We start from the raw sequence: 12,907 nt of genomic DNA, 5'->3' as shown, positions 1-12,907 counted from the left end.
CAATTCTGAATTTATTCAGAAGAACAGGGACTCTCTCTTGGGACCTTTAACCCACACTATTTGCATCTCTACCCAATATATGATCTGCCCCTCCCCAATAACTAGTGATAACTCCCCAATTTGCCCTTCTCTTACTTTTGCTCACACAGATAGATTATACAGGGGAAATGCCTCTTCTACAGTGCAGATTATCAGTGAGGGGCTGCAGGTTCAAATCCACATTTTTAAGGGCATCCCACAAGAACAATATCTTATGGAATTAATTACCCTGGGATATAAGTCTCTGGACTCACCTCACTTCAGCTTCTTTATTGCCGTGTTCAAGAGAAGAATTGCAGGTTGAAATAAATTGGCCGAAAGTCCATAATTCCCAGGAAGACCTTTTGTACCCACACCAATAATAATATAATATAGTTGGGGGGGACCTTAAAGTTCATTTAGTCCAGTGGTACCCAAACTTTCCCCCCTCCCAACGGCAACATGAAATTTGCTAAGGGTCTTGGCAGACCACTTAATGATTTGCTTGCCTGCTGTAGCAATTGTAATGTGAGGTAATAGCCACATGATTTAAATTGAATTTTTATTGCTTCTTTTATTTCTTATATTGTATTTTGTTGTTTTACAACTTGAATTCAAATTGCATTTTATTGTATTACAGCAAATAAAAGAAGCAATAAAAATCAATTAAAAATCAATATGAATATTTAATACAGACACATCATGGACCACCTGAATGAAGCTCATGGACACAGGTTGGGGAATGCTAATCTAGTCCAACCCCTTGCTAATTCAAGAAACCTACTACTACTACTACTACTACTGCAGCAGCGTATTTTTAAAAACAAATTATTAAAGATTTTCTTGAGTTACAGAAGTACGTGCATTTTCAGGTTGTAGTGTCTTTTCTACAGATCAGTTACATTCGATGTGAGACATCTGATGAGCAGAGACTAGGTGGTCACCCAATTATCTCTAACAAAAAGGATTCCACTTGTCACGTAGCGTTCACAGAAAAACACAGTAGCAGCAACAATTCTGTCAGAATAGAAACAGGGTGACTCAAGAGTGGCCAACACAGTGCTGTGGTGCCCCCATCCTGACACTGGCACCACTGGCATTTACTTGGATGGTACAAATGGTGAGGTCAGGGTACAACAGAAGCCTTGGCAAAGCCAAACTGGTGCCGCCACCATAGGACCAACCTCTCTGTTGGCTTGCCTCACTCCTCACTGTCTAGGTAAGCAGCCATGATGCTAGTGTCAGAAAGGTGGCTCTGTGGGTAATATACCTAAAAGAACCTGGAATTCTTTGATTGAGTAAACAGGGATGAACACCCCAAGATATCAGTTATGAGGGAACAACCTTTGCTACTTGATTGTGTCAACAAGCCTTGACTAACAACATTCCTCCAGTGTACTAACACATGCCACCAGTTCTGTTTTTTCAACTTCCTTCAAGTTAGTCAGGTTAAAAGTGGGTTCTTCCTTACAGACACTAGATGTAGCAGCTGCTCCTACTCATGGAAAATTTCAAAAACGCTGATGCACTATGAATAGCCAACTACAGTCAAAAGTTTAAGGACGTATAAAAGGCACTGGGAACATCATGCAATATGCACTCTTGCAAGAGGCACAAGTCAAGAGAAGGGTCAGAGCTTCACAGAATGCTTGCAGAAACTGAACACGCACCTTCTCACTCCCTTCCCATTTCAGGAATTGCGATAAATGTACGAAAGGGATGGAACAGAAGGGAGACAGTCTTTTAGACAACCTGTGTAGCATAGCAACAGTGGTGAAAAAGGTGTTGCTTGCAGCAGCACAGCTTGGCTCTTTACAGAATACTTTCATATGAAGTGCTCGCTCCAAGATTATACAAAACTGGAACCATCCCCATCTCTGAATGGCACAGCTTCCTCCTCTAGTTCTACTTCCAGCTGAAGGGAATGATGAATACAAATGAGAACAGAACATACTAATGTCCACTGGAGAAAATGCTTGCAGTCTAATATTACTATTTCAAAAACAAAAAAACCTTTGTGATGGAAGGAAGGTCACATTTGAACAGATTTCCTATTCTGCCCCCCATGGTTTCTTTCACTGTTCCTTTATAAGTCAGCTGCTAAAAATGCCTAGCAGCTCCAGCAGCTTCTTTAACACCTTATATACTTGTCTTCAACTTTATATTAGAGCCCATCATCCTTACAGTAACAATTTCATCACCCCTAAAGCAACATGCCAATCAACTCCAACTCACTTGGCTTGCAGAAATTAAAAATTACAAATCAATGCCAGAAGCCTGAAGTTTCAAGGTACTAGGTCTTCCCCTTCACAATTAATGTCAGTATTGTGCTCATCCATCTGCAAAACTCACTCTTTTGTTTTCTTAGAGAGAACAGTCAGTTTAAACACCCCTGGCACACATTCTAGTCTGGCAAGGCAGGTGGTTCCAGTCTTATGCATTAGCTCATCTTGCTTAGGTAATCTTAATTTAATGGAAGAAAACTATGTCAAATAAGTACCGGTATTTTAAAGATAGTTGCTCCATGAACTCAGAAAAACAATGGAGATGCTGCAGGAATCCAAAATGTTGTATGAGCAAAAGATTGTGCTTAATCTTTTAGATTAACTCTTGCTTGGACATTACATCAGGTAGCAGAGAAAAACAGAAACCTCTGAAGAATAGGTTTGAAGAATCTCATACTGGATTTCCAAAGCGGAGTTCCTTCCCTTCCCTCCTTCTCCTCCTCTCCTACAAAAGCTGAAGTTTGTGCTTGACAGAAGTCCATTTCAAGGGGTCTGGAGGCCAGGATAATATGGTTTAAAAGATATGGGAGGCTTCCAGGTGAACACAAGACTCCTCAGGTTACATAATGTCCAACTTCACTATCTGAATGGTCTGCAGGCATCAAAGATTTCAGTAAACCAGCATGCGCCAAAAGATAAACAGAGGGCATGGCCTGGGTTTTTAAACACAAGATACAAGGATAAACTTGTGAATGCTCCAAACCGCACCTGGACCCTGCACAGGATTGCATTCTCCATACAAAATAACTCCATGCGCACAGAAAGCCACCTATTAGAGAGAAGGCTGGTCCTCAGTAACGGGCTAGCTTTCTGTGTGGAGGAATCTGTCACCAGTCCTCTCATTTCATGGAGGGAGAGCTCACGCCTTCCTTTTGCCATGTCAAAACTTACCCACCTCCTTAGACCCAGGGAGGTCAGAGGTTAGGTTAACCTTCAACCCCCAAGGTCTGTTTGGGCTGCTGCCTTCCCCCCAAAACCGAGTTATTGCCCCGAGTCTCCAACGGGGTCTAAACTTTCTTCCCTTCGAGAGCCACAACAGAGCCATCGAAAATCGCACCCCCTGAGAGGCGAGCAGCCGACAAGGAGCAAGCTGCAGAGCTTAGCTCGAAAGGGGCCCTGAAAGAAAAGGCGCTTGTTCCTTGAGCCTTCCCCCCCCCCTCCTTCCCGGCGTCGCCCCACCTTTGCTCTGTTTACACTGCCGCGCCGCCGAACTGAAACAGAGAATCGCACCACGCAGGGCAGGAGCCGGCGTCGGCAATGGCTTACCGGCTCCGGCTTCGAGGCACCCGAGCCCCACTTCCACGCGCCCGCGCGTCTCGCCCTTCCACGCCCCCCCCCTTCTCGGTCCCGGCTGGGACTCCCGAGTCTCCTCACCGGCCGGCCGAGAGCAGAAAGCAGAACTGGCGGCTTCTGGTTTCCAGCGACAACCTGAGGCAGGAGGAGGCGGAGCCACGGCGAGGGAGCGACCAATCCTCCCGCGGAGGACTTCGCGCGGCGCCGGCTCCTCCTCCCGTCGGCCGTGGGGTGGCTTGGGGGTGTTTGTTTTTTGTTGCTGAGGCTGCAGAGGGGGCGGGTCTGCCCTCCCCCTCCCGGTTTTAGAGATGCCGCTTTGCGTTGTCAGCGGCAAAGCGGCGCGCAAGGCGGGAATTCAACAGGTGCTGCTTTTCGTGGGACCATTTGCTCAAGGGGTCGGGCTAGATGATCCTTGGTGGTCTCTCTCAGCTCTACAATTCTGTGATTCGGTGGCAGGGCATCATCTTTGCATGCAGAAGGTCCCAGGTTCAACCCCCCCACCAATACCCAGGTAGTGCCCAGGGCCGGATTTAGGTTTGATGAAGGTAATGGGGCCCTTTATATGTCCAGCTGTCCTTTGTCATTGTCGCTGTTTTTTTTGTTTTGAATATATTGTTGTTGTTGTTTAGTCGTTTAGTCGTGTCCGACTCTTCGTGACCCCATGGACCATAGCACGCCAGGCACTCCTGTCCTGTACCGCCCCCCGCAGTTTGAATATATACTATATGGTAATTTATGGACCTACCGTAATATGTATCTAAAACCATCTAAATCCAATCAAAGTAATTGTTGAACTGAAATACAATTAAGAAGAAGTATATTAATAGTGAATTGGGGGGGGGGCAAGAGAGCGGGGCCCTAAGCTATAGCTTGTTTAGCTTATACGTAAACCTGGCATATTTACATTCATTCACTAGTGCCATAGGAGCCAATTCCTAGGGAACGAGGTCCCTTTGCCCGTCCCCAATAAAATATTTGAGGGGATCACCGTCGCCCCCTCCAAGTTGATGGGCATTGCCATTAAAATAGGGTGTGTTTGCCACATCTTGTGATTGATTATGTGGGACTTACCTGGCTCTCCCCCCCCCCCATTTTATTCAAGTTGGCACCCTTGGGTAGTGCTGGGAAAGACCCCTTGCCTGAAATTCCTGGAGAGGTGCTGCCAGTCAGTGCTGGCAATATGGAACCAGATGACCAATATGCAGCTTTCTATGTTCCTGAAGGGATTTAGCAGATTTCTGGAGGAGGAGGAGGATTATCAATGGCATGACAGATAAATTAAAACCTCCAGGTTCAGAGCAGAGGTAAGTTTCCACTGAAAACCATGCATAGAGGGTGGCCCCCAGTGGTGCAGTTGTTTAAATTTTTTCTAGATGAGCCAGTTATTTGATGATTATTTTGCATTGTTTTATGATGTTTCATGCTTTATAACACCTGTATAATAGCTTACTTATTTCATAAAAAATATATACCACTTGATTGTAGAAAACCTTAAAGCGTTTTACAAAAGCAGCTGATTTTGATATGAGGAGGTGGTCTATAAATATTTTTTAATATATAAAATCTGTAACTGGCTGGGTAAGTACATGGGTTGATGGATGGGGAAGCTTATTAGCTATTATGTCACTGAGCCAGGATAACACAGTCTAGAAAGATCCCAGGAGCTCATAATTTAGGTGCTCATGTTGGTATAAAATGGCATGAGAAGACAAGAGACGGGAGTAATGGAAACCCTTGGATTCTGGCTTGGTTGCACACAATATTGCCATTCTGTAGACATACGGGTAGGCTTTGGGTCATACAGGAGGTCTGAGTAAGGCCTGGTCTCCTCTGTTCATTTCAGGAAAAATAGGGCTGGCACCAGGATTACCTTACTCATGTTATCTGCCACTGCTGAATTGCACTGGGCAAAGTATTTCTGCCGTTCCAAGGACAGAAACAACAACATGAGGTAGATCTGACAGCCCTGTGATCATTTCCAACAATCCAATTCCCCTTTTCAATAGCAATGAAAACACAAGCCTATTATTTTGTGACTTGGCTTTTGTATTCAGTCGCTTCCCCATTTTTCTGCAGTGGAATTTGTTGTCTGCTTTCTGCTGCAAAATGTTATTTAAAAGCAAAACCAAACCCAGCTTCCTCCAAATAGATATTTACATCAGACAAAATAGAAATTATTTAATTAATAATCACCACCACCACCACCTCACACTCATTTTATATTGCGTCCTTGCCATCGCAGGAACTGGAATAATTAATTCCAGGCTAATTTCTAACCTGAAGGAAGCATAAGGTGATTTAAGAATCCAAATACAAAGCAGGGGATAGAAAACATGGACTATGTTGTGATTAACATATGGAATGACACCAGGATCTTGTAGCAGGTAGATAATGATGCAAATGGTGATTGTAAATGGAAAAATTTACATGTTGGGATACAAGGCAAAGAATGTTATTAAAAGAAAACAAAGTTAGCAGGAGCAGTGCTCCCTCATCCCCCCAAGCAGATAGAATATTTTGCTTTTGTATTTGAATAATCAGGTGTGTTTTTTTCTTATTTAGATTTGGATGCTACTAAAAGACAGAAGAATGTGCATACAAAATGGGAAAGGAGGCTTCCGGTCCGTCGCACCGAGGAAGGAGGACGCAGGGACTTCGCGCTCCGAAGTCCCTGGCCTCTCGGAGGGGGGGGGGGAAGCCCGCAGGGCGAGTGGACTCCCCACAAAAGCACCGGGAAGAGCGTCCCGGTGACTCACGACCCAGCAGCTGCTCCGTTCCGCGAATCCTCCGCTGCCCGAGAGCTCAGTAGAGCGATCGAGAGCCAGCGGAGTGGAGTCGCGGGAGCCATTTTGGGATCCATTTTACCTCCGAGAGGCGAAGCTCCGAGTCTTCACCCGGCAAGCGGCAGATTCTTCCAAAAAAAAAAAATTAAGAGACTTATACAAAGTAAGTGAAATTTACATTTGGACTTTTAAAAAATTAATCTCGAAAATAGGAGAGATTTAAAAAAACGGAAGTCGATCTCTTCCTATTGGCTAATTGGGAGGCGCATTAAATATCCTCAAGTCGAAAAAGGAAAAAAGTTTTTGGATTGTGAACCCGAGAGAAAGAAAGACTTTTTCAACCCTTCTCAGCTCCCGAGTCCGGCACCCCTTGAGGTTCAGCATTAATAAGGGGAAAGTATTTTGACAGCTGTCAAAAGCTGTCAAGTTGCTAAAAGACTAAGGAAATTTATTGCGTTGCTGTGGAAGTAAAATTTTGGAATTGGGACTGGACTTTTGATGGAGTTAAAGACAAAAGAGAAGATCAGCCAAGATGGAGCCGACCGTGTAAAAGCAAGGAATTTTCCAGCACCCTTTGCCCTCTATCTTCTGCCTGTCTGCGGTTAAGAGAACTATGAAAACAAAGTATTCTCAAGCCTTCCAGGTGGCTGTGCTGAATTATCTACAAATATGGGAGGACATTTACAAGGAACGACAACACCCTAATGGATCATTACTAGAAAATGAGGTTCAAGATCAGGATTTGGACAATTTTGACTCTGATAATTTTGACTTTGAGACAGAGTATGAGGAGCAACAATTTGATGACAAAGAAGAAGGTGATCTGGACCATAAAAAATACTTTGCGGATGAGGTAAAACAAGGATTTGAAAAAGAAGAACAGAGTGACAAGGAGAAGCAAACTGAAATGAAGATTAATGGAAAGAAGGAACCTGGAGGGGCTGAAGTGGGGAGTTATGTCATTGTGGGAGAGGAAAGGCAGGGGGAGGGGGGAATAGGGGTCTGGAGTTGCAAGGGGGAAAGAACTGGTGTGGGGTGAGAATTTTAGTTTAAAGGCTTTTTGGTTTTTGAATGACGGTTTCTGACATCTTGGCTTGCTTAAGGAATGCTGATCCAATTGGGGGAAAAGATATTGGGAGGGGGGAAGGAGAGTGTTGTAAAAATTGACCTTTCTGGAGGGAGTTGGAAGAAGGGCTGAGGAAATAATTTTTGGATTAATATGAATAAGTTTGTGTTTAGATAGGTGTCTGAGTAGAGAGCTGCCTGTCTCTCTCTCTTTACTCGGTGGCACTTAGTGGCAGGGGGTGCCCTGGGGGGAGGGGAGGGGGTAGAGGGAAACCCAGACACAAAAAATGGAACCTTTGAAGTGCTGGGCCCCGCGAGTCCCTCTTGTGGCAGAGGAGGGCTCGTGGGAGCCCGGCACGAAGAAGGAGGATTAGGTTAATAGTGTAAGAATAAGATTTTGAATTAGAGTAGAAAACCCGCCATAATTAATTAGAGAATTTAGGAAAACCAGGAGGTAGAGATTTGAGGAAGCCACAATTACAATGTTAAGAAAATAAGATTTGGGAATTTATAGTTCTTTTTTCTTTTTTCTTTTTTCTTTTTCTTTTTTCTTTTTTATTGTCTTTTTGTTGTTGTTTTTTGTTAAATTGGATTGTTATGCTGAAGAATCAGCTGGGGGAAAACCAAGCCTCAGAGAACCTCCATCCCTGTCCTCTCAGTGGCAGGGAGGGGATGAGGGGGGAGGAAGGAGGGGGGAGGTCAAACCCAGCAAAAAATGAATCCCTTTGGTTCCCAATGCTCACGGGTACTACTGGTGGCAGAAGTGGTCTTGTGGGTGGAGGGAAACTGAAGGGACAGAGTATACATTGTATGTTATGTTTGTCTTCTTTGTATAAAAAACCAATAAAAATTATTTTAAAAAAAAACAAAATGGGAAAGGAGATTCTCCCTCCCCCCAATAATGCACAAATTATTTGTGAAACTCATTAGTATATCCATCAGTAGCTATCTTCAACCAAGTTGGGCAAGAAATGTGATTACTCCCCCCCCCCCAAATGCATTTTAAAGCATGTAAAACTTGAACAGCATGCTTCCCCCTGCTGCATTGCTGAAAGAAAACAGTTGCATTTCAGATCAGAAGTCCAAGGTATGTTTGCCAATACAAAAGGCTGAGTGAGAGCCCCTGAGCTCCAGTCTCAGTCAAAAGAGAGTTCATTCTTTCCAGAGCAGAGCATCAAACCCATTCAGAAAAGTCTTTTTTTTCCTGCCCACTGGCAACTCTTTAACATTTGTGTAAACTTTTCAAGCAAAGCCACCTGCCATACCCACTTATATGCACTCCCTGAAAGTTTTTCCCAATTACATGGCATCAGTTTGATGGCTTAGCAGCTCTTTATGCTTCAAATCTAAATCAAGGCCTATATATAGATTTAAAAGCAGCAGCTGTGGAGAGGGGGAGACCCACTGACCTGTAATGGAGCTGGCTTCTTGAAACACCTGCACCCCCCCAAAAAAAGCCAGTGCTTGGGTGTGATTACTTATTTGGTTTGGGTGGAAGGAATGCATGTAACATGCACAGATGATGCACACAACATCATTGCCTTCAGGACTAAAATTGTGAGTTCATTCAGGCCTTTTGTATGGCAGCAGCTGCCCCTTGGAACTCCCTGGCATTGCATACCAAACAGGTGCTCTCTCTATCATCTTTTCAACACCTGCTAACATTCCTCTTTCAAACAAGTCTTCTAAAATCCCAGCTGCTACCCATCTAATAATTGAATTGATTTCGTGTATGTGATGTCGACATTTTACACTGTTTTTATATTTATAATGTTTGTTGAATTGCCTTTCTATATGCAGTTGAGTTGTATATATATATATAGTTTTTGCATACATTCCATACATCATTTAACATTCCTTCACATCTTATACAATCTTTTTGGACTTCCCTCAGCCATGTCTAAAGATTTCCAATCATCCTAACTTCTTCTTGTATTCCGTAATTCACTATTACTTTAAAAAACAATAACCAATATTTTACTTTCTTAACTTTTTCCTGTAATATTTCCTGTACTGTAGTTCTCCTTGCAAAACTTCTTGTAAACCTACAAGCGTAGTTTTTTGTTTGCAATTGTCTTTCAAATATGTCTCAAATTTAGTCCAATCCTTCAAGAACCTCTGGTCTCGTTGGTTTTGAATTCTTCCTGTCATCTTGTCCAGCTCTGCATAATCCATTAACTTTGTCTGCCATTCTTCTATCGTTGGTATTTCTTCTTGTTTCCATTTCTCTGCCAATGATACTCTTGCTGCCGTCATCGCATACAAAAACATTTTTTTATCTTGTCTGCTAATATCCTCTCCTACAATACCAAGTAGAAAAGCTGCTGGGTTTTTTAAATGAATGTATATCTTAACATCTTTTTCCATCTCATTATATATCATTTCCCAGAAGCTTTTCACCTTCTTACATTCCCACATTTGGTAAAACGTTCCTTCTCTTTCCTTACATTTCCAACATTTATTACTTGTTTTATACATTTTAGCTAGTTTCACTGGTGTAATAGCTAGTTTCACCTGTACATCATTTTCAAAGTACTAGGTAAAGGTAAAGAGATCCCTGTCGTGACCGACTCTGGGGTTGCCAGGTCATGTGGCCAGCATGACAAAGCCGCTTCTGGCGAACCAGAGCAGCACATGGAAATGCCGTTTACCTTCCCGCTGTAGCGGTATCTAATCTATTTATCTACTTGCACTTTGAAGTTCTTTCGAACTGCTAGGTTGGCAGGAGCTGGGACCGAGCAACGGGAGCTCACCCCGTCGTGGGGATTCGAACCGCCGACCTTCTGATTGGCAAGCCCTAGGCTCAGTGGTTTAACCCACAGCGCCACCCGCAGCCCTTTCAAAGTACTACATGCAGTAAATTTTATTCCTTCTTTCCACAGTTTCTCCCAGTCCTCTAACTGTATATTATATCCAAAATCTTTGGCCCAATGTATCATCACCAACTTTCCCTCCTCATCTTTCAAATGCCATTCCAACAGTATTTTATACATTTATACATTTTATTCAATATTTCAATTTCAAATTTTGATTTCTTATGATCAAATCCACTTTCTTTTTAATTTTCTTTAAACATTTCATTAATTTGACGATAGTGCAACCAGTCATTTACATACTTCTTAACATCTTCATACTGTTTCATTTTCCATTTGTTTCCTTCTTCTTTTATTAACTTCTCATATGTGACCCATTTTTCACTCATATTTATCTTTTTCACACTCATAACTTCCAAATGTGATGACCACCAAGGTGTTTTAGGTTCTAACAGGTTTTTATACCTATCCCAAACTTCAAACAGAGATCTTCGGAATATATGGTTACCAAATCCTTTCTGAAACTTTGTTTTATTGTACCATAGGTATGTATGCCAACCAAACCTATTATCATAACCTTCTAAATCCAACAAATCTGTATTTCTTTTTTTTATTTTTAAGTGTTTATTTATTTAGTTTTCCATTACAGTATATTATAATACATTACCACACATCACCAGCTTCATCTCCCCACTCCTTCAGCCATTTACATTTTTTAAAAAATGTGTACTTTAATTGCATCCACAAAATTCACAATGAGCCTCATTTGGCCCATAACAAGAGCTGGACAAAAAGAGAGAACATCCTTGCCATCTTTGAAAACTGGCCACACAGCCTCTGAAAATATCATAGATAAATTTAATGCAAACCAGGTCCCTTTCAGATGGAGTCACTGGGTGGTAATAAATGCACAGGCAGAACAAATTCTGCTTGCATAAGGGGTCTTCCCCCCCCATGCCCCACATGTACCCCACAATATTCCCAAATCTGCCCTGGAGAGATGACGGAACCCCCAGAACAGGTTTAGGGTGGGCGGGGAGCAGTTCAACTGCTGAGCAGACTACCAAATATATTGTCAAATCTACCTTCTTGTTGGATTGAGAATCAGTAGCTAGACATAACATAGGGAAGTGTGGCTGGGACAGATTCTGCCAAGTGTCTGCCCTAAGACTGATGACTTTTCTCTGGTAGACTCACTGTGCTTTGAGCAGGTGTAGGAAAGGCAGGTGCAATGTTCCTATCACTTCACCTCCATGCTGGGAAAAGTTTATGTACCAATTTCCTGCCTTCAAACTACTATGACACATGTGTGGTAGATTGCTAATAGAATAACTGCTTTATGATTTATCATAACACAGATATGGGTACATCTGGAGGTTTTTATTTTGCAGTTTGGAAGGGATATGATCAGAATTACGTTATGACCTGGAACTGAGACAAATGCTATTAATTTGCCGTCTCTCTTGCTACTGTGAAAGGTAAATCAGCCTTGATTGTTATTTTATCTGTCCTTATGAATGTTATAGATTTGTTTTAATTGCAGCTTCTGCTGTTTATTTTTAATTTATTTATATTTTTAGTGGTTTATATATTAATTGCATTTATTTATTTTATTTCAGCCAGGGAGTTCCTCTACCCCGCAGTGAAACCAAACAGACCCTTCTCTTTCTGTCCCTTTGAATTCAATGATTCAAGATGGCATTAACAAATTGCAGAACTGGGCCCAAACTAACAAAATAAACTGGGCACCACAGTTTAAGAGAGATACAGTCGTACCTCGGGTTATGAACACCTTGGGTTACGAACACCTTGGGTTACGAACTCCGCAAACACGGAAGTATTTCTGCCGCGCGCGCTTTCTGTGCATGCACAAAGTGCGAAAATTGCGCTTTGCGCATGCGCAAAATGGCGCTTCGTGTTACGACCATTTCGGGTTACGAACTGCATCCCGGAACGGATCGTGTTCGTAACCCAAGGTACCACTGTATTGACAAGCTGGAACATGAGCAGAGGAGGGCGACAAATATTATCTGGAAACCAAGCCTTATGAGGAATGGTTGAGAGAGTTGGGTATATTTAGCCTGGTAAAGAAGAGACTGAGAGGAGATATGACAGCCATCTTCAAATATCTAAAGGGCATGAAAGATGCAGAAAGTAGGGGAGTAGGAGCTGAACAAATGGATTCAAGAAATGAGAGTCTGACTAAATTTCAGGAATAACTTTTTGACAATAAGAGCTGTTCAACAGTGGAACAGACTGAGGTTTCTAAGCAGAGGTTGGATGGTTGTCTGTCATGGATGCTTTAGTTGAGATTTCTGCATTGCAGGGAGTTGGAATAGATGACCCTTGGGGTCCTTTCCAACTTTACAATGCTATGATTGCAAAGTTTGGCACTAAGTGAGACAGGGCCGTCTTGAGCAGATTGCGCGCCCTGGTGCTGAGGGGCGGAGATCGCTCCGCCGCCCGCCCCGCCCTCGCAGGGCGCAATTGGTTGCCAGGCCGGCGCCCAGCTTACCAGCCCCCGCGCCATGGTGCACTGCGCCACCGGGGGGCTATGAAGAGCCGGCCCTGAAGTGAGAACAAGTTACATTCAACACATACCTCTCAAATCCACACTCTCAGCCCATCTAACAAGAAAGACTGGAGACTG

At 43.0% G+C, this 12,907-nt stretch overlaps 1 protein-coding gene and 1 long non-coding RNA gene across 8 annotated transcripts in view; one reads left to right on the top strand and one right to left on the bottom strand.

Moving 5' to 3' along the window:
• The window catches only part of CDK18 (cyclin dependent kinase 18), a 96,299-nt gene extending 92,571 nt beyond the window's left edge, over positions 1-3,728 (bottom strand). Inside the window, exon 1 of one of the 6 annotated variants that reach the window (XM_088674307.1) lies at positions 3,570-3,728. The gene's annotated coding sequence lies outside the window, so the exon portion shown is untranslated. Of the gene's footprint in view, positions 1-3,482 lie in introns of all 6 variants that reach the window. The other 5 variants (XM_060277100.2, XM_035121848.3, XM_088674309.1 and 2 more) reach the window with 5 other exon arrangements.
• Positions 3,729-3,887: 159 nt separating this feature from the next.
• Positions 3,888-12,720, top strand: LOC132592504 (uncharacterized). 2 transcript variants are annotated; one of them, XR_015951104.1, is made up of 4 exons: positions 3,888-4,141; positions 4,699-4,900; positions 11,649-11,735; positions 11,877-12,720. It is a non-coding gene; the product is annotated as an uncharacterized LOC132592504 (long non-coding RNA). The 2 variants fall into 2 exon arrangements; XR_015951105.1 differs by having other exon boundaries at positions 3,895-3,958.
• The last annotated feature ends 187 nt before the right edge of the window (positions 12,721-12,907 follow it).

This window comes from Zootoca vivipara, chromosome 7 (genome assembly GCF_965207765.1).
Source record: "Zootoca vivipara chromosome 7, rZooViv2.hap1.1, whole genome shotgun sequence".
In the NCBI taxonomy this organism is placed as follows: Eukaryota; Metazoa; Chordata; class Lepidosauria; order Squamata; family Lacertidae; genus Zootoca; species Zootoca vivipara.
The sequence above is the reverse complement of the archived record's forward strand: the minus strand, read 5'-3'. Positions and strand labels throughout refer to the sequence as shown.